The sequence below is a fragment of the Acomys russatus genome, chromosome 3 (genome assembly GCF_903995435.1).
Source record: "Acomys russatus chromosome 3, mAcoRus1.1, whole genome shotgun sequence".
Taxonomy (NCBI): Eukaryota; Metazoa; Chordata; class Mammalia; order Rodentia; family Muridae; genus Acomys; species Acomys russatus.
Window position 1 is genome coordinate 25104545 of NC_067139.1, and position 20442 is coordinate 25124986.

General features: G+C 42.4%; 1 pseudogene; it reads left to right on the forward strand.

Moving 5' to 3' along the window:
* The first annotated feature begins 5835 nt into the window (after positions 1-5835).
* On the forward strand, positions 5836-7165 carry LOC127186972 (40S ribosomal protein S13-like; annotated as a pseudogene).
* Positions 7166-20442: the final 13277 nt, after the last annotated feature.

Here is a 20442-nt window from a genome sequence, read left to right on the forward strand (position 1 = left end):
GACTACTTCCTGCTGGTTGGAGCACAGAGTTCCTTGGGCGCAAGTTTGGTCTTCTCTTTTAGGATGTCTAATTTCTTCTTGTTTCTTCGCCCTCCACTACTTGGCAAACCTCAGCCAACAGCATCCAACCACCAATCAGTCAACAACAGAAACCCCACCTTTCTGGGATCTAGCATTAACATACCCTCTGAAAAATTCCCGGAATTCTGAATGTCACACACTCTCAGAAACTATCTGCATCTCACAAAACCACTCCCCTGCTAGAGCACGAGGCAAATCATAATCACCTGCTGTGAAGCAGCCTCATGTCCCCACACCTGAGATTAAAGCAAAAATATATTTCCATAACATTTCTGTGGGTTTCTTTTTTCAGAGGAAACAAAAATTCTCACTATATAGACATCTTCCTCTGACCTCCAGATGTACCTATGCATACACCACACACACACACATACACACACACACACACATATATATTTCACATGTGTAAATAAGTAAATAAAAATTTAAATTTAAAAATGTAAAGTTGTGCTCAAAGAATTAGAAGGTAGAATGGTGTCTACTATAGACTAGTAGTTAGGGTGTTTGAGCAGATGTTGGGCAGAGCATAGATTACCAGTTAGGACAGACATCTATCTGCTGATTAAGGGAGACTTTAATAACCACACACCACGTTCCTGATGCTTGTTAATAGATTATACTTAAAGGTTCTCATCATTAAAAATTTTATATATGAGGTGTTGCATATGTTAATGAACTCAATTCTGTTCTCTCCTTTCCTTCTTTCTTTTCTTTTATTCCTTATTCTCTTCTTTCTTTATTTTTTTCTTTTCTTTTTTCTTCCTTTCTTTTGTTGTTGTTGTTGTTGTTGTTGTTGTTGTTTGTTTGTTTTTTGAGTCAGAGTTTCACTGCATAGCCCTGGCTGTCCTGGAACAGTTCTACTCTTAAATAGTATATGATTGATTCAAATAATCATGCTTGACATAATAAACATATATATATGTATATATGTTTGTGTATAAAATATGCATATTACATAACTTTTTAGTTAAAATTTTTTATAAATTATAGTCTTTAACATACCAAAGTCAACACTGTGATTCTATACTCCACATCTCACATCCTACAGTCACCTTTATCCACACCCTTCAAATGTTTCCCCAAACCTACACTCATGCCACACCAATGGCTTACCCATAGACATGACATCAACAACACATACAGACTTTTAAGCCTTATCCAAATTTAACCTTCATTCCCCGGGGTTGCATAGGACATGGTAGATGTTTGAACCACACATTGAGTGGTGGACTAAGTCTGGGTGAAGATTTTGATGTCTCAGTGAAGAATAGGCACATACAGGTGAGTACTGAGCAAAAAGCACGTCTATTGGTCTCTGAAAGCAACATCCCAGAAGGTAGCGATAGAGCTGCCTGCAGAGTCATCTGAACCCACTCTTGGTATCCTTCAGCATTCAACTGTGGACTACCAAAGGAACACCAGGTTTTCATAGGTGATTGGTATTATAGTTTTCAATGAGGTCTAAAGAGATAAACATCAATTTCAAAACCCATTATAGTGAAGTGATATTTTGAAAATATTTAATAAAAGGGTATTGTTCTCATCAGGGTTTACTTGGGTCACATTTCTCATAGGTCACTAATCTGGTGGAAGAAGAGAATGAGATAGAAACCACTGAATGACACTAGTTCACTCTGAAGTAAAGGGAGCACAAAAAAGCAAAAAACAAGATTACCCTTGGACCAGTTGCCTTGGTGCAAACTCGGGAAATGCAAGTAGATTCCTAGGAAAAAAAGAAATAAACAAGGAGGGTAGGGAAAAAAAAGAAAAGAAAAGAAAAGGTCAACTCTCTTGATTGACTGACTGACTACCTATTTATGTAAGAGGGATAACTGGTCGACCTCTTCTCAGGAGTCCAGATCTGTTAACCCATCGTAGGGACTTTGAGGAAGCAAAGAAACAGCTATAGGACTCCATTTCTTTATATTTACTTATTAAAAAGAAAGAAAAACCAAAGGACAAATGGTCAACCTCCTGTTTATAATTTTAAAAATGCATTATACATACATACATACATACATACATACTAAGCTTACTATATTTTGTATATCAGCCCTGTCCTAGTCAATAGTTTACCCAACACCTGAAGAGAGATTTAGAATGTTCATTGACTGGAGCCGTGGATAACTTTCTGTGTTGCCCAGAACAAAATGTGCATTGGGAGAAGTCCTCTGAGCACCATCAACAATAGAAGAAAATGGCACCAACGCTGTTAGAAGACGCTTGACAATAATGGAACATCCGGATATGTTTCTTCTCCAAAAATCACATCTATGTACAAGGTGGAGGAACTTGGGGCTCCCCACACAATCTGAATTGACAGAATGACATAAAATATTCTTAAAACAAAGAATAGATAAATGAAGGCAAGAATGGCTCTTTTCTACATGTAGATAAATTATCCTTGAGAACACTGCTTTGGGCTCATGTTAGAATTGGCCTTTGAATTGCAAAAGAAGTAAAGCATACAGAACAGTTCAAGGTATTGCAACCATATCAGATGAGAAGCTGTGGAAAGCTCTGAGATGAACGAACAGCTCAGTAAGGGGATGGCTCAAGGACCAAGGCAGTCAATCACCTTCTGTATTAGAAGGGCTGTCACAAGAAGACTTCTTGTTGGGTCCGTGTGACTTGTCCTATGGGTAGCAATAGCAGGTGGCAGTTATATGACTGCAACGGCATTTCAGTACAAGCAAGGGATTAAACTAATTACAGCCATGATTGAAAAGCCACTTCCTGTTGTGCTATTGATGGGAGACTTTTGATGGGAGCTTTGCCTGAATACACATCTAATGGGTATTCTAAGTTCTCCTTTAGAAACGTGCTGCTGTCATAATGGCAGAATATGAAAATGTCCTAACTTACCCCCATACCTTCTTTCTCCCTCCATATATATATATAAAATCAGTATGAGAGCTGTGACATCATTTTTCTGAATGTTAGACTCCAGGGCTTCTCTGTGAGAAGGTCATCTCCTTATGTTAACAAAATGATATCCTAGGCAAAACCCAGCAAACATCTAAGAAAAGTGGTCCAGGCAGTGAATACACTGCAGAGATGAGAGGTAGAAAGGCAGTTTCTTTCTTCTTGTTCTTGGTAAGATGCACTCCATGAAGCATGGATTCGTTTTGATGCAAATGCTTTCATTCTAGAAAAGCTGCTAGTTCTCCCTGCTCAACTCCCTCCACAAAAACTCCAGGCCCTGATCTAAAACGGATTCCAAATAAGGTGGCACCACTGGTTTCAGTCTCCTCAGCTCGCAGTGGGCCTGTACTCACTACCTTCATTGCTCTCCAACACCTTACCGCCCGGAAGCTGAGGGTGGAGCTCAGACATGGGTAGAGGCCAGGTCTGGCTGGCCTGAACGAAGCCCCACATTTCATATCCAGTACTATAAACCAAACCTAGCAGACAAGTAAACATGAGGGGCCAGTTTATCATACACTTTAAGAAGTTTTCAACCAAATGGTGAGTTAAACTAGTTTTACTTTCAAGGTAGAGAGAGGAGATGCAAGACTTGTGGGATTTGTTTGTTTACTTTTGTTTGTTTGTTTGTTTGGTTGGTTGGTTGGTTTTCTTGGCACATAAAGAGAAGCAACCCTCCAACTGAAGAGGCCAAAAAGGCAACAAGAAGGAGGAGCTGACTACAGGACCAAGTGGTCCAGGCAGACCAAAAACCAAGGGACCTCTGGCTTCATGTAGACAAAGTGGTCTCTACCAGGTCTGGCTATTAGCTATCACCGGCATTCACACAGGCCTTAGTCCTCCTAATTTACAAGGTAGACTGTGTCATGAGGGTCTGGGAGGTCCAGACTAGTTGGCAGCCATTTCAAGGCCACGATTTCTCAATGTTCACCTTAAACATGGTAAAAGAACCAAGAGCCCTCAGCTCTGGACAGCCATAGATATTGCTTACCTAGTAGTCAAGGATCAAAGTTCTCATTCAGGGTAAGTGAGATGAAGAGAGGTTATGGGGTTGCTCCAAATATCACAAATGATGTTTTTTTCTCACTGAGCTTCAAAGCAATACAAAATGGTCTCTGATGCCTGGGGAAGCTTTTCACTCTTGCCATTCAGAACTCAACTGTGTGCCCATCTCTCACCTCCATGTAAGAGCTTTTGTTTTGTTTTAGATATAGCATTCTTATGTCAGAGGCAAGACTGTTTTCTTGTTTGTTTGGTTGGTTTTTAAGGTGAGTCCCTGAGATGAAAATCACTCTAGAGGGCAGTGGAGCGAACACACTTTGCCATGCTATAGACCATGCTATAAAGGCAGTTGTTTCTCTCCTCTACCACTGGAATGTCCATCTTGTGGGTCTTGGAGGTCACAGCATCTTCAGTCATTTCTGTGGTTACTGCACACAGAAACCCTGGGGAAGAGGGTTTCTGGGCTTTCTTACAGGTCTTGATACTATAACTTTCAAAATGAGACTTCTGGGAGGTGTCTGGGTCCAAAGAGAACCCATGTATCTTATGAGTTCTTTTTCCCACCTTCAGGACCCTAGGTACCAGGATTTGGGCCAGGTCAGGCTTTGGACAAGCGAGAACTGAATCACCTCTGGCTTCTACTTTGAGGATGAGTGAGAGGTGCTGCTTGGGTGGCCTGTGCTGGAGCAGCAGGTGTTCCTCTTCTTCTCTGTCCACTCTGAAGCTCTAGCTCATAGAGCGCTTCTGCCACCTGGAAGTGTTTGCTCTCCTCCGTGGTGAGTTCCTTGCGGGAGGAGTAGGTAACTAACATCTCTCAGCCCTGCCCAGTGCTCAGAACACTGGCTGCTCTCGTGGGCTTATTTCATAGCCAGGGAATTCACAATGACATGTAGCTTCACCATCGGGACCTTGTCTAAACTGCACCTGGCCATTGATGAAGTCACTCCAAGGGAGTGTTACTTAACAAGTCCCTTCAGATTGAGACATTTCCTCCTACAGGGAGGAGGGAAGCTCATGAGCCTCAGGAAGTAAATGACCCAAGTCCAAGAAAGCTGAAACTGACAAGATTCCCAAGGCCTCTCCTCAACTTTATAAGAACAAAAAAGGAATTGCTAGAGAGAGGGGACTCTCTGATCTGGAAAACCACTTTTAAGTAGACATTGCAGCTTTGTTGACTTGTCCCTCTGCCTTTAAGTTACCCATGTTACTGTAAGTAACATGGTTCACCAACTTGGTGCCATTGTTTTTTTTTTTTGGTTTGTCACTGGCTCCCTATCTGAGGTAAATAGACCTTTGTTAGCATCTCACTACCCAGTTTGGAGGCAGGCACTAGTCTCCCCTTCCTCCCCACTAGCAAAAGTTGATACTTGACTCTAAAGTCACCTGCTTCCAGGTGACACTGCCCACATTTGATATAGGAGGAGTCTTGGGCACCAGGTCTTCGCCAACATCTGTTGAACACGGATGTTTGGCCTACAGACCTATTAGGCCCCAGAACATTCCGTTCTGGTTGTCCTGAAGCCATTGAGAAAACGAAACCTGGTCTGTTTGTCATACTCTGTCTTGGCAGGGCAGCAGTGGTTAAAAAATGTTATTTGTTTCAAAACGATTGTTGAGAGGATTTTAAACGTTCTCAATACACAAAAAAGGATAAATGTGTAGGCTGATGTGTGTGCCAGTTTCTCTGGCCTTTGCACATTATAGAGATATATTTTGATATCATATAATATCCCCAGATTTGGATGACTATTATGGATTAATGAAGCTTTTTGTTTTAATTTTCAAAGCTAGCCCTCTTTGCTGCCACCATCCATCCATCCATCCATCATGGGCTGTATGCACATCCCCAGGATGGGCCTGTCCTAATTGGGGCTCCCCTACTACTGTAGCATCCCCACATGGCTGGAGTTGATGTCTCATGATGTAAAGGAACAGATTTATAAACAGGCCAAGAAAGGCCTGCCTCCTTCCGAGATAGGTGTGATTCTGAAGGCACACATGGTGTGGCCCAGGTCTGTTTTGTGAGCGGTAATAAACCCTTGAGAATTCGTAAGTTCAACGGCCTTGCCCCTGACCTCTCTGAGGATCTCTACCATCTGATTGAGAAAGCAGTTACTATCTGTGAGAGCTTGAGAGGAACATAAAGGAGAAGGATCCTAAATTCCACCCAATTCTATGGAGACCAGAATTCACTGGTTGGCTCAGTACTATAAAACTAAGTGTGTCCTTCCACCAAACTGGAAATATGAGTCGTCCACAGCCTCTGCTCTAGTGGCCATAAATTCTCTTATGTACACAGTAATAACTTTAAATTTTAAAAAATCACTTTAAATTTAAAAAATTCAAAACTATTTAAATGAAACATTTACTAGTTCATCTGAAAGCAGGCTTTCTTTCATAACTAGAAATGACTAAAAAAAAAAATAATAATAACCTGTCTTGGATAATAAGACATCACAATGCCCCCAAATATCTCCTATTTGTTTTCAGTGGTGGGTATGGAGGAAGATACTTACCTGGTTTTGTTTGCTTGTTTTGTGAAGATGGATGCTCTGCATTTTTATTTTCCCTCTTACGATGGAATCTGCACTTATCTTAGATGAAAATATAGGAAACAGGGCAGGACCAAAGAGAATTCAACTGGGAAAAGTTTTTTTGTTTTTTGGGGTTTTTTTTTGGGGGGGGGTTGTTTTTTGTTTTTTATTTTTCAAGACAAGGTTTTTCTGTGTCACTTTGGCTGCCCTGGACTCGCTTTGTGAACCAGACTGGCCTGGAACTCACAGAGATCTGCCTGCCTCTGCCTCCCCGAGTGCTGGGATTACCAGCAATTGCCACCATACCCGGCAAGAAAACACTTTAAAAAAAAAATTTATTTATTTATTATTATGCATACAGTGCTCTGCTTGCATGTACTCCTGCAAGCCAGAAGAGGGTGCCCTATCACATTACAGATGGTTATGAGCCACCATGTGGTTTCTGGGAATTGAACTCAGGACCTTTGGAAGAGCAGGTGGTGCTCTTAACCACTGTGCCATCTCTCCAGCCCCAAGAAAATGCCTTTTTTAACAGATACAAAGATGTAGAATATGACATGGTTGGTTACCCAAATGACCGGCTGCGTGACAGTAGTGAAAAAGTAGGAGCAAAGGAAACATAGTGCTGCACCTCTAGATTCCCTCTCAAAACGATTCCTCCTCACAGCAGAGGCAAACTGAAACTTTTGATTCCCAGGTCTCTAAGTGTGTTCTTTTCTCTCGATATTAATAACTCCACTTTGCATCACACATCTTGGTTTAAAAATGTTTTAAGCATCCGTTCGTTTAGGTATTTATAGGTTAGGATTTCACACTCGGCAGAGAGGTATGTAAGATTCCTTTTGGCTGGGTGTGCAGGCAGTGGAGCGCCTGCTTTACTTGGCTGTATCAGGGCAGAGTGGGGATGGAGGAGAGGAGGGAGCCTCGGTAAAAAGATCCCACAACAACAGTTTCTACTGCTGGGGAAATCAGCTGCTGCCGGGCTTTCAACCACAAGTCCCAGAGCCTCTGTACTCTCCTAAGTTCAAAGACCAATGGAAACTGTTAAAGACTTTAGTTAAATTACATGTGATGCCTGTGCGGTTGTGTGGAGGCTTGTGTGCCTGACTGCAGGTGCCTGCAAAGGCCAGAGGGGTGGGAACCATTGGGGCTAGAGTTACAGGCAGCTGTGAGCCACCCAGGAGGAACTCTGGTCCTCCTGAAAAGCAGCACATGCTTTTAGCTGCTGAGCCATCTCTGTAGCCCAAAAGACCAATTTCCAACACACCAGACCATTCATTTGTTTTCAAGGTGGGATAGCATCTCGAGGAAAGTTTATTCAACTATTTGGGGGGGGGGGCATGCCTAGCTTGGCATAACGATGAAGGATCATTGCATCAGTGAGGGGAGAAACATCTACAACCGCTGGGACTGCTTTGTTTCAGGATTCTCTTTGAACTGCCCATTTTCTGAGCTGGGAGAAAGGGATACTTGGTCCTTTCTCTTTCTAACAGGTTAGGACAGAGGCCGGAACATAGCTGCCTTGGATTTAGACTTTTGGCGGGCGCCACCCATCCTTCTTTGTATTTTAGATTAGCTTTCTTCCTAGTCTTTCTTGACCCTTCTATTACAAAACAGCATTTTCTGCATCACTCAAAGTCTGTTAGGGTATATGTGTCCCTGGCTTAACCCCATCCTACTCTACACAGGGAATGGCCCAACAGTTAAGAACATCAGCTGCTCTTGCAGAGGACCCAAGTTTAGCTTCGAGCACCCACCTGTCAGCTAACAACCATCTGTAACTCCAGTCCTAGAGGATACAACAGCATCTTCTGGCCTCCTCACTCACACATGTGGCACATTTACCTGAATGCAGGAAAACCACCTGTACATATAGAATAAAAACAAATAAATAAATACCCATAAACGCTGAATAAACCTGTGGTGGAGGTCACAAGTATAGTGTGTGACTGGTATGTGCATAGTCATGGGGTCCATACCTAGCACCAAAGAGCAACAACAACAAAAATGATTAAAGAAGAGACTTGACTCATAGTTCCTGTGTTGATGTGGTTTGTTTTTCCAACATGAGCTCTGGACCCTCATTCCCTTGGAAAGACTAGATTTTGGACCTTCTTTCCAACCCACAGGCCATTTGATACCAAGCAGCTGATTAATTAGGGCCTCAATAGCTAATGTATCCAGTCAAATCATGGAGGCCCTGTTAAAATATTTATATAGCAGTGGACCAAATAACCCTAACCCCAAACCAAACAGCTTCACCTATTCATACAGGCATGGTAATGGTGCAGTTTCAGGACTTGACATGGTTTTTTAAAATGCCAAATACAGAGGCTGGAGAGATGGCGCAGAGATTAAGGGCACTGCCTGCTCTTCCAGAGGCCCTGAGTTCAATTCCCAGCAACCACACAGTGGCTCACAATCATCTATACTGTGATCTGATGCCCCCTTCTGGCCTGTAGATGGAGCACTCATAAAATAAATAAATAAATCTTTTTTTTTTTTTTAATGCCAAATACAAGTGGAGCACGAGAGTGCACAACTGTAATCTCCCAGGTAGGGAGGCTGAGGCAGGGGAATCACACAGTCTTTGAGGACAACCTGGGAGACATCGTAAGTTTCACCTGGGTACAGACTACATAGTAAGGCTGTCTCAGGGTGAGAACAAGACAGAAATCAAGACACGCAGAGAGAAATATAAACATACCATATTTTCCAGCATATAAGATGACTTATTAATACCCTAAAAATACGTGCCAAAGTCAGGGGTCATCTTATACACTGGGTACTTACCTGTAGCTTGCTTCCCCTTGTTTTATATGTCCAGCACATGTAATGGGAGGTGCCATGGCTGAGTCCCTGCTCTGTGCAGGGAGTACGAAGCAGGAAGGAACACATCTTCCAGTACCTCTAGGAGGAGAACATTATCATGGACTGGCTCTCTACCAGAACCTGCCCATTGAACTGGGAGGGCTGTGCATCTTCAGGTTGAGTGTGGAGCATGCCTTAAAGGAGCAGTGTAGGCTGGCAGTGGCATTTAATAAAGCACCTAGCTGTCTGTGCCCTGCCTGCAAATTGACACATGCCCGAGTTTGTTGCACAGGGTGTACATTGGAAGAGGGGTAGTCTTATACGGCAAGTATATTCCAAACTACATTTTAACTGGAAAAGTTGGGGGTTGTCTTATACACCCAGTTGTCTTCTATGCCAGAAAATATGGTATATGTGGACATATATACAAAATCTGTATATATGTGTATTTATGTACACAGTCAGCTTTCTGTATTCATATATTCTGAATTCATATTTTAACTAAACACAGACAGAGAACATTTGAAAAAAAAATTGTATCTACAAATTGACAATTATATTAGTCATTTCCCCATAAAATCTGCATAATAACTGCTTGCATGGGCTTACATTTGGTGTCATAAGTCATTTTCAGAAATTTTGATTTGATTTTAGGGGTTCTGCACAGGTTACATGAAGATATTATGCAATTTTATATGAGGGGGAGACATCTGAGTATCTGTATGTTTGGATATGTCCTCAAACCAACTCCTTTCTAGACAGCATGAAATTACTACATACACATATGTGTGTCTGAGGGCTTAGCATGTGTGTCCTAAAGCACTTAGCAAAAAAATAACACTTTGAACTTAGAAGCAAATCACTTTCATTGAGAGATTTCTTGTCTTTCACTAGAAAGTTCTTACATTCTGTCACCCCTCTCCGCCTCACCCTCACTTTATTTTTTTTAATTTTATTAATTTATTTATATTATATCTCAATTGTTATCCCATCCCTTGTATCCACCCTCCCATTCCTCCCTCCCTCCTACTTTCCCCCTACTCCCCTCCCTATGACTGTGACTGAGGGGACCTCCTCCCCTTGTATATGCTCATAGGGTATCAAGTCTCTTCTTGGTAGCCTGCTATCCTTCCTCTGAGTGCCACCAGGCCTCCCCATCAAGGGGACGTGGTCAAATATGGGGCACCAGAGTTAGTGTGAAAGTCAGTCCCCACTCTCCACTCAACTGTGGAGAATGTCCTGTCCATTGGGTAGATCTGGGTAAGGGTTCGAAGTTTACTGCACATATTGTCCTTGGCTGGTGCCATAGTTTGAGCAGGGCCCCTGGGCTCAGATCCGCCCATCATAATGTTCTTCTTGTAGGATTCTAGGACCCTCTGGATCCTTCTATTTCCCCATTCTCCCATACTTCTCTCACCTAGAGTCCCAATAGGATGTCCTCACCTCTATCCTACTTTCCTGGTAAGTGAGGAGTTTCATGGGACATGCCCCTTGGGCTAGTGTCCAGATTTAAGTGAGTATATACCATTTGAGTCTTTCTGCTTCTGGGTTAACTCACTCATTATGATCATTTCTAGTTCAATACATTTGTCCACAAATTTTGGAAATTCCTTCTTTTTAATAGCTGAATAGTATTTCATACTGTATATGTACCACAGTTTCTTTATCCCTTCTTCTACTGAGGGACACTTAGGCTGTTTCCAGGTTCTTGCTATTATGAATAAGGTGAACAGTATATTCAACAAGTGGTGCTGGTCTAACTGGCTGTCTACATGTAGAAAAATGCAACTGGACCCATATTTGTCACCATGCACAAAACTCAAGTCCAAGTGGATTAAAGACCTCAACATAAAGCCAGACGCATTAAATCAGTTAGAAGGAAAAGTGAGGAAGAGCCTGGAACACATTGGCACAGGAGACAACTTCCTGAACAGAACACCAACAGCCCAGGCAGTAAGATCAACAATTAATAAATGGGACCTCATGAGGCTGAGAAGCTTCTGTAAGACAGGAGACATTGTCAACAGAACAAAATGACAGCCTACAGACTGAGAAAAGATCTTCACCAACCCTACATCTGACAAAGGTCTAATATCCAAAATATATAAAGAACTCAAGAAATTAAACACCACCAAACCAAATAGCCCAATTGAGAAATGGGGCTCAGAACTAAAGAGAATTCTCAGCAGAGGAATATCAAATGGCTGAGAAACACTTAAAGACATGTTCAACGTCTTTAGTCATCAGAGAAATGCAAATCAAAACAACTCTGAGATTCCATCTTACACCCATCAGAATGGCTAAGATCAAAAACTCAAGTGACAGCACATGCTGGCGAGGATGTGGAGAAAGAGAAACACTCCTTCATTGCTGGTGGGAATGCAAACTAGTACAGCCACTTTGGAAATCTATTTGGCTATCTCAGGAAACTGGAAATAGGGCTTCCTCAAGACCCAGCTATTCCACTCCTTGGAATATACCCAGAAGATGCTCCAGCACACAACAAGGATATATGCTCACCCTCACTTTCATGTTGACTCCCTACACAGGGAGCATAGATGAGATCAGTACCATGGTGATCAGAAATTTCTTTTATAGGCAGCTGGGGCAGCCTTCTATTGTCAGTCCAGCACTGGCAGTCAGAAGTACCAGTATTAAGCAACTGTCAAAAATTCAAAAGCCTTTCTGGTGATTGATGCATTTCTACCCTCTGAACATTTGACCATTAAGCAAATTTCTGTTAGGTCATTGTGCAGCAAAAACCGTTCAACTGAACACAAGACTCAGTATCTCTTTTAAAGGCAGTGGCTCCTCTCAGCAAAAATAGAACCCAGGGAGTGACAGCACAGCCTCCTGCCAACTGAATCGTCTTTACAAATAGTCGTTCTATTTTCAAAAGAAGAATATATTCTTTTCAGCCATGTTTAGACATTGAGAAGCTTAAAGACAAGCACATGGAGAGTGTCATGTTGTGGCTATTAGTGAAGCAAGCCCGAGATAAATGGTCAGCTCAGAATGTCTTTCCCATGCCACACACAGAATTTTATTTTCTGCAATGCTCTCTGATGCTCTCAAGGGCTCACTGTATTTATATAAAGAGTCCTTGCCTCTCCAAAGCCTGGAATGTTTATGCTTTAACACATCATCTTCAAAGACTCCAGTTGAAAAGAACAATGCTTTAAAAAAAAAAAAAAACACCCTGTTATCTATATCTGAGAGTTATTAACAAAAGAAAGGGAACTTTTTTGTAGCAAATCTGTGTAGATCAGTGGTTTTCAAGAGGAGGCACTTTTTAGTTCCCTAGAGATCATTTGAAAAGTCTGAAGATACATATGGTCATAGCTAGTATCTAATGGGCAGAAGTTAGGGCCTCTTTAAAGTGTCTACAGTGTCCAGGACAGACCCACAGCAAGGAATTATGCAGGCTAAATGTCGATGAGACCATGCTGACCCTGCTGCAGATGTTCTGTTCGCATATCACAATGCAACTTTGCTCCATCCGATGGAAAATTAGCTCCCAATAGAACAGAACTGCACCAGTGGCCTTAGGAACTGTCATAGATGACATGTTACCATGAGTGCACACATGCTCCATTTCTCCATGTTTAGGGTTAGAGAGAACACTGCCTTGCTGGGAGTGAGATTCAACTCATAGCATTTAGGACTTACATAGCTCAATATGTCAGAGGGAACTGGTGATTTCTTTGTTAGTCATGGAAACTGTCCCAACTGTCCATAGAGATGACACAAGGAACTATGCCTTCAGCTGATATTCATGGGGGGGGGCGGGCAGGTACTTACCATCTAAGTATTTACTCTACCACTGATAATGCAGCCTGACCTTGGGGAACTCCATGACTCACAGATCCTGTTTTCACAGCTTCTATACCCCTCTCACCTTTGGGGCGCCATAAAAGACATCCTTTGCTTGTGGTAGAGCCTAGGAAGGGGCCCATAGGGGTGGCAATATCAGACATCTCTTTACTCTTTCTTCTATAACACATGGAATCTGCCAAGGCAAATGTATCACCATACTCTTTGTAACTGTTGTGAGCATTCAGATTGCAAGGCAGCAACTATCGGACTTTCAAAGTAAAGTCGAAGTGGCTGGTGTTCTGTATCAACCCTTCAGGTATGTTTGCATCCCTACAAGCCTGTGCCAATAGAGAGGCTGGACAGGGGGCAAAGACAGATTGTTTAATCTCTTAGGGCCTTATTATTATAGTAATGGGGTATGGTGATTTGAAAAGAGATGGCCCCAAGAGACCCACATATGTGAATGCTTGTTCCATAAAAGTGTGGCACTATTATGAGATGTGGCTTTGTAGATGGTGACCCTTATTGGAGGAAGTGTGTCACTGTGGAGGTGGGCTTTGAGGACTCATACGCTTAAGCTAGGCCTAGTGTGGCCGTCTCCTGCTGCCTGTGGATCCAGACGTAGAACTCTCCGCTTGGTCTCCAGCACCATGTCTGCCTGTACACCACCATGCCTCCTACCATGATGATAATAGACTAAACCTCTGAAACTGTCAGCCAGCCCCAATGAAATGTTGCCCTTTATAAGAATTGCTGTGGTCATGAAGTCTCTTCACAGCAATAGAAACCCAAACTATGATACAAGGATAATGTGAATTAAGAACAATGCCTTCATCTTAAAAAAATATCTTGTCAGGGTTAAGCATGTCCATGAGGACCCCAGGACCCAAAATGATTAAAGGTCAGAATTCCAGAGAATAAATAGCGATCTCTAAAATGTTACCAATGGATGGAAATGGAATGCACACTGGTGTCAGCCATTCTGTTAGCAACCAAAGACATCAGAAGGGCAAGAGGGCAAAGTACACAGGGTTTGGAAGGAAAATGAAGTTGGTTTTGCCAGAGTCTGTGATGAATAAAGGTAAGATAAGGACATTCTCTGATACTCAATAACACAAAAAAGACACTACTCACAAATCCCATGGGCAAACGTTACCTGAGGGCTTGTTCTAGAACTCTAGAAATAAAGTCTTGTTTCTTCTGTTTGTTTTTTGTTTGTTTGGGACAGGGTCTCATGTAGCCTAAGCTCACTTCAAAGTCAGCACGTAGTTGATGGTCACCTACAACTCCTGATTAGTCGGCCTTTGTCGCTCAAGTGCCAGGATGACAGGGACACAACACGATGGCCAGCTTTATGATGACCTGGCATAAGAGGAGCATGAGCCATGAGTACATGTAATTATGAGGTGTGACTGGAAAGGCACAGGCTAGTCAGGACACAAACTGTAGGACCAAAGAGACTCAAGCGGATGCCCTGTTTGGAGCAGCAGCACTCAGCCCAGGATCACATTACTCTCCAACAGACTTAGCAAGTCCTGATAGTTACACAGTGTTTTAGAATAATATCTGCAGACAAAGCATGTGAGACATAATTAAAGCTTGCTCGTTGTACTTAAATGTTATAAACCTCAGCAATAAAAGATGATGGGACTGAGCCAAATTGGGAAGAAGAGAGGATCAGAGAGTGGAGATAGATATGTAAGTATACATTGTAATTTTCCGCAGTAGAAAGCAAAGAGGTGCTGCCGAAAACAGATAATGTAAGAATATAGAACTATGGGGCTTAGGACAACTGCTTTTTGTAACTCTTACTTTGGACAGTTTCACGGAGGCCTCAGGCGATGAGGTTGGATAAGACAAATAAGTTATGAGCACAAAACTGGAAAGGAGGCAGAGAAAGGATTACTATTGGTAGATAACACATTCTCCTAATAACAGCACCACAGAGAATCTTCTCAGAAACTGTGGCAGATTGTAAATGAGCCCTCAACACAAGTAGAACATGTCAGAAATTGATAGCCTTAATAAATTATAAGGAATGATAACATTTGCAGAAACAGCAGAAGGCAAATTACCAAGAAGAAGCTTACACTGGAAATGCAGAAAATCTTTCTGAAAAAAAACTTGACATATATCATCCCTGATAGAGACAAAGTGAAAGCCAGCAAGTGGCGAGACTCAGGACCCTGAAGGTATCTGCATGGCCCAAGCTATCTCACAAAAGGTTTTAGATTGCATGTGAATGCACATCCCCCCATGAGTCACGGGTGGCCAGCTAGTGGTATTGTAGAACCTTCATGCGGTGGGGCCCAGCTGGCATGTGCTGGGCGTCACATCCCTCAGCTGGGGCCAGAAGAAAACTGTTGTCTGGTCAGCAGCCATTATGTGAAAAAAACAAAACAAAACAAAACAAAACAAACAAACTAACTAAAAAACAAACCCTCACTGCTGGATCTCCGCAACACAGACTGAGTCACTCCTGCCACCATGTCTTCCTGGTAAGGACCTCTGCAACCATTAGCCAAACTACCTCCTTCTTCTGCTAAGCTGTTTCTTTGGTTGTCTCAGCATCCTGAAGAGGAAATAGCACACAAATGTAACACATTCCAAGTTGAAACACTAGCTACGAGGAGAAAGAAGAATTCCACCTCATATTGGCAATTAAGATGCTGTGTACAATCAGCTGTTAGCAGTATGGGTTACCGTGTTGTGAGCACAGACAGAGAAAGGGGAAGTGACAGGGGCCCACATACAGTCTAAACTGGATCCAATGGGCAGGCTGCAGAGATGACTCCAGTGCGATGCTTCTCCTTGTACGTATTGTGTAGCGATGAGATGCTTCATTAGCATCTCCGTCCACTTCCATTTTCATCTTCTTTCTCACGAGTGTACTGGGAACCTTCTCTGCTAACTATTTTGAAATGATTAGTAAAACAAACATTTTGGAGATGATCAAGTAGCCAATTGATATGTCTTATATAAACTACAAAAAAAAAAAAAAAAAAACCAAGAGAGAAATGGATGCAGGTGGTTTTTATTAAGTCAGGAAAACACTGGCAGAAAACTGTGATGCTGTCCTTTACAGCCCTGGAAGCCAGGAGCCTTTGTAAACTGTGACCCCCAAATCCAGATGCTAAGAAGAAAAGGTGATGCCTTCCAACTCTGTAAAATCTTTTTTTTTTTTTTTTTTTTTTTTTTTGCCCTCAGGGCAGGTGGCGTAAGTAAAGTCACAAGATGGATGAGACACTGGGAAAATTATTTCTAGCTCATTGCACAGAAAAATCAGCTACTCTCCCAAGTGCACAGGCCATTTCTAGACAGTCATCAGAAAATGGCCAGTAAGTTGTAGAAAAATGAGGACAGGACATTAACAGAAACTTTCCAAGGAATGAACTAGCTTTTAAACATGAAAAGTTGCTGCGCCTTACTTGTAAAAGAAGAAAGACACATACAAATTGCCCTGTGATGGCAGTTTTAGTCTTGCAGTCTAGGCAAACCTGAAAGCCCACAGTAAATCCAGACGGAGTTGGCTCATCACCAGAGAGGACTGTTAAGTCCATATCTCCTAGGGAAAGGAATTCACCGATATTTACCAGAATTAAAAACATGTTTACCCATGTTCACTTCAGCACCATCACATACACTAAATCAGAATGACACAGGCATGATTGGCATGGTCTCCATGCAGGAATGCATTGCAAATTTATGCAGTGTGCAGTATTTGGAAAAATGCACTTACCCGAAGACCTAGTAGTTCATTTTTAGAAGTCTATGCTGCATGTGTCTCATACTTACACAGTCATGTGCTAGAAGACTTTTATTATGACTTTTACGTAACAGTAAAAAATTTCAACATCATTCACCAATGCCATCCACTTAAATAAATTATACCACCGCCACTCAGTGGACCGTTACATGGCTAGCATAAGAGAAAGAAAGGAGAAAGAAAGAGGAAGCTCTTTGTGTACTAATGTGAAACTATCCAGAAATACTTTTAATGTATAGTAATCCGTTATGGCTTGCTGGTAGAAGGAGAATACAGCTCTTCAGAGTTTAGTTTTTCTCTATCTGCACAAAGAATCACTACACACACACAGAACTAGTCACAAGATGGCTACCTATGCACAAAAGTCTATGTAACAAAGAAGAAACAAATAAAAGTGGCTACTGATACTCCTATAAGGTGAAAGAAATTCTATTTCTAGGTACATAAGCAAAAGCATGGGAAGCAAGAACTCAGACGAATACTTCCACACTGCTCTTTATAACATCATGCACAATAGCCCAAGTGTGGGAACAACGTGAATGCTCACCAGTGGTTGGAAAGATAAATATGACTATATATATATATATATATATATATATGACTATATGTATATATATATACACATACATACATACACACATATGTATATATACATATATATTATATATATGTTTATATCACATATTATATATATACGTACATGACTGTTATTCAGCCTTGAAAAGTAACTTCTTACTTTTTACATATTTATTACACTCTGATAAATATCACAACTTGAGGAAATTTTTAGAGGCATTATGCTAAGTGACATAACCAACACACAGAAGAGCTGTTGGTTCTTCATCCAGGCTTGAAGGCCAGGGAAGCTGGCTCCTGATGCCTTAAAGAATGGCAGCGCAATAGCATTGACTGAAGATACCCACTCACCAGTGAGAAGTGAAATCAAGGCAGGATACAGAATTCCTGTTTGTCCCTCAAATCCCATTGTGTTGGGATTGCCACCACCAGAAGATGCATCAAAAGAATAGTTTCACAAACCCACCCAGAGGTGTGTGTGTGTGTGTGTGTGTGTGTGTGTGTGTGTGTGTGTGTGTGTATGTGACAAACCCACCCAGAGGTGTATCATCTTGATCCCAGATCTAATAGAGCAGACAACCAGGGTTACCTGTCACATACAAGGAATCGGTAATTGTCACATTCGTAGAGGCAGAAGATAAGATAGAAGGAACTAGAGGCTGAAAAGCAGGCATGGAAGTTCCTGCTAAGAGTCTGAACCTGGGAAGATGGAGTCATTCTGCAGAAGGGGTGTGGTACCGACTGTACAGCTATGGATGGTGCACTTCAAATGGTTAAAATTAGTCCTGCTGCGCCATGCATGTTTTTCTTTCTTTGCTTACAAACAAGGTCTTGTTGGGTAGTCCACACTGGCTTTGAACTCAGGATTCTCCTGTTCAGCCTCCTGAATGCTGAGGTTACCATTATTATGCTTAGTTGATACATACACGCACGCGCGCGCGCGCGCACAGACACACACACACACACACACACACACACACACACACACACACACGTACGTCATAATACCAAAAGAAACTGGCTGGTAATAAAGTTAGGAGTGTAAGTGAAGATGCAGAGCTTGGAGAGACACCACTCAACATATGTCTCCTGCAGTATATAAATATATTATGTAATTACCCAACAAGTCATTTCTGAAGAGCCATCTGGACTTCTTCTTGGATCACTTCTGCAATGTGAGATTTTTCTTTATGCAAATGCTGCCTTTTTTTTTTTTTTTTTTTTTTTTTTTTTTGTCCCAGTGCCTTAAAAAGCACCTACATCATTGTTAAGATTGAGGAGATAAACTTCCACACACCAGCATATTAGCAGCCATGGCTAAGTGATGAGTAAATCTTCAGTTCTCTCCTGTTTATCTAGAGAAGTACAGGTTGGGCATCTGAGAGAGCATCTCCATCCTGGTCTTTGAGGGGCTGGTTACTCCACTGACTGCTCTTGCCTGCAGTCTCAGCCTCCTACACAAGGGAGGTGAGAGGCCAGTTCTGATTGCGTCTCTCTGTGCTTTATGACCGTGCTGAAGTAGCCATGGCCTGCTTGTGGTTGGTCTTCACCTCAACCTTTTGTGGTTATTTGGTTTGGTCTTTTGAGACAGGCTGTCCTTTTTTGGGGGGGGGGGGGAGTGTGGGTTTGAAATAGGGTTTCTCTGTGTAGCCTTGCCTGTCCTGGACTCGATTTGTAGACCAGGCTGGCCTCAAACTCACAGAGATCCACCTGCCTCTGCCTTTTGAGTGCTGAGATTAGAGGTGCGTGTGCCACCACACCCGGCCCCCATGTTTACCTTAAACTTCCAGTATTCCTTCTGTTTCAGGCTCTACAGTTCGGGGATTACAAGTGTGTGATATCACACTCGACTTTTCATCAGCCTTTGGCACCTCACCCCCTCTTTGGTCCGGATCCTTTTTGCCTGCAGGAGTCTTCCCTTGCAGCGGAGCCACAGGAAGAAAAGGGCTTCACCTCTGTCCCCACCCAGTGCTCTATCAGCAGCTGCCTAGCCTCTACTTTAATGATTCCATTACAAGACAGACAATTGCTGTTGAAGCACCTGGTTCCAGTGCCACTGTTAACTCTTCCTTATGTTGCTCAGAGACTTCTGCTCATGGGTCCGGTTGTTGTTGTTTTGACAGTAGCCATTCTGATGGTGTCTTTGTTAAGGTTTTATTGCTGTGAAGAGATACCATGATAGTGGCAACTCTTATAAAGGGAAGCATTTAACTGGGGCTGGCTTACAGGTTCAGAGGTTTAGTTCATTGTCACCATGGAGGGAAGCAGGCAGACACGGTGCTGGAGAGGTAGCTTGAGAGTTCTACATCTGGATCCAAAGCCAGCTGGAAACATTTGAAACCTCAAAGCCCATTCCTAGTGACACAGTTCCTCCAACAAGGGCACTCCCACTCCAATAAGGCCACATCTCCTATTGGTGCAACTTCCTTGGTGACCAATACATTCAAATTTATGAGCCTATGGGAGCTATTCTTAGGCAAACCAACACCACAGGTGGTTATGACCACATAGCTCACTGTAGTTTTGATTGGCATTTCTCTAGTGGTTAGTGGTAATTAACATTTTCACAGGCTCGTTACTCATGAGCATAGCTTTGGAAAGACATCTGTTCAAATCCTTTGTCGGTTCCTTTCTTGTTTTCCTTTGGTGCTGAGAACTGAACCCAGCTCCTGTGCATTCTGGGAAAGTGCTGGGGGACTGAACTCTGGGCCCTGACTTCTATTTTACATCTTGAGACAGAGTCTGAATAAGCAGTCCAGGCTGGACCTGAACTGAGTCTATAGCCCAAACATTCTTGCTGCTTGTGATCCACTTGCCTCAGCCTGAACTTTTTCAGGGGCTGGGATGGGGGACACAGCCCTCTGGTCAGTTTCTAATCCAGTTATTTGGAGTCTTGCTGTTAATATTCAGTTGTAACACGTCAGATATATG